We start from the raw sequence: 2,215 nt of genomic DNA on the forward strand, positions 1-2,215 counted from the left end.
ATATAATTCTCCCAATACTTTGATTTGGAAATACATGTGGTATAATCAGTGACCACACTTCATCTCTTCTCATGAGCAATTAGACCAAGGAATTGGCTATTGATCTGATTTGAGAGATTGAATTACCAAGGAATTAGAATTCAATCACTTAAGATTGCCAAGGAGATCAATGAATGCATTGATTGAGGAAGAGATGAAAATGAACTTGATCCGGAGAATGCAACATCTCCTAAGCCCAATGAATTCCCCATTTCTGATCTTACCCATTCTCTTTACTTTATGCCATTTACTTTCATGCTAAACTTCCCTTCCCTATTTAAGATTCTGCAATTTACTTCCCGTCATTTATTTTCTGCTATTTACTTTTCCGCCATTTAATTTCCTGCAATTCTCAACTCACTTTCTGCTTAGCTCAACTAGAACATTATTCCAATTAAAGTTGCTTCACTCTACTGTGAGTTTTTATTTGACGATAATTCGGTATACTTGCCGAGGGAGATTTGTTAAGGGACAAGTTTCCGTGCATCAAGTTTATGGTGCCGTTGCCAGGGATTGATTTTGTATCAACAATGATTAAATTGGTGGATAACTAGATTGAGCATTTGTTTTTATTTTGTTTGATTTAAGTTTATTTGAGTAATTTACTTTCTATTTAGCTATTTTCTTCCCTTTCCCCTACCCATTTTCTTAGTTGTTTACAATTCAGTCACTAACCCGCTAACTGTTTGATATATTGCATCACTCACGCTAATAGCATTTCTGTAGAAATTATTGTTTGCACCTATCCTTCTTGCTTGTGCCTTGTTGGTTGTATGACAGGTAGAAGAAGCGGGGCTTTAACTTCCTTTGTTTCTGAACCTAAGAGGACCTTCCTTAGATTAAGGATGGAAGCAAGAGGAAAGAGAGTAGTTGGTGCTGAGGAAGAGGAAGAGTACTTTGAACCAGACATGGATGAGAATATGGAGAACCATCATGAAGAAGAGGCTCACAACCATGGCAGAGAAGGTCCAGCGCATCAGGTTGGACAAGAGAGAAGTGTTTTGGGTTCTTACATCAACCTGAACCTAGGAAACTGTGGAAGTAGCATCCAAAAGCCAACCATATATGCCAACAACTTTGAACTAAAGCCACAGCTCATCACCCTTGTTCAGAACAATTGTTCATTCGGAGGAAGTATCCAAGAAGACCCCAATCAACATCTAACCACCTTCCTGAGGATATGCGATACTATGAAGTCTAATGGTGTTTATCCTGACACCTATAGACTACTTCTGTTTCCCTTCTCGCTCAAGGACAAAGCATCTAAATGGCTGGAATCCTTTCCAAATGAGAGTTTAGCAACCTGGGAAGATGTGGTGAACAAGTTCTTGGCAAGATTCTATCCTCCTCAACGGATCAACAGGTTGAGAGCTGAGGTACAAACATTCAGGCAGCAGGATGGTGAGACTCTATATGAAGCATGGGAGAGGTTTAAAGACTTGACAAGAAGATGCCCGCCAGATATGTTCAATGAATTGGTGCAATTGCACATTTTCTATGAAGGCCTTTCGTATGAATCAAAGAAGGCAGTAGACCACTCATCCGGGGGATCTCTGAACAAGAAGAAGACCATTGAAGAAGCCATAGATGTCATTGAGACTGTAGCAGAGAATGACTACTTCTATGCTTCTGAAAGAGGCAACACTAGAGGAGTGATGGAGCTAAACAATGTGGATGCACTGCTAGCTCAAAACAAGATGATTACCAAGCAATTAGCTAACCTCACCAAGAAGATGGAGAGGAATCAAGTAGCAGCAATCACCATTTCAGCAGCAACCCAAGAAGGAGTGAATGAAGAAGCAGAGGGTGATCAGGAACAAGCCAACTACATTGGGAATTCACCTAGGCAAAATCATGACCCATACTCCAAAACGTATAATCCTGGTTGGAGGAACCACCCAAACTTTGGATGGGGAAATCAACAAGACCAAGGCCAAGATCAGAGACGCCACAACCCCAACAACAATGCAACTCACCAACACTCCACACAGAGGTCATACCAACACCCACCCAACAACACTTCTCAACATCCATACCAAAGTCAAAATGGCCCTTCTCATCCTTCCAATCTCAACTCTCCATCATCGGAAGAAAGACTATCAAGGATTGAGACTCTACTTGAAGGCATATGCAAGGAGATTCAAGATAACAAGGTGTTCAAAGAGGAGGTGCGAGC

General features: G+C 40.9%; 1 non-coding gene across 1 annotated transcript; it reads right to left on the reverse strand.

Annotated features, from left to right (window-relative positions):
- Positions 1-1,400: 1,400 nt before the first annotated feature.
- Positions 1,401-1,507, reverse strand: LOC148574838 (small nucleolar RNA R71). The gene has a single exon (XR_015905476.1). It is a non-coding gene; the product is annotated as a small nucleolar RNA R71 (small nucleolar RNA).
- Positions 1,508-2,215: the final 708 nt, after the last annotated feature.

The sequence above is a fragment of the Arachis ipaensis genome, chromosome B2 (assembly GCF_059453495.1).
Source record: "Arachis ipaensis isolate K30076 ecotype BB chromosome B2, ASM5945349v1, whole genome shotgun sequence".
Taxonomy (NCBI): domain Eukaryota; kingdom Viridiplantae; phylum Streptophyta; class Magnoliopsida; order Fabales; family Fabaceae; genus Arachis; species Arachis ipaensis.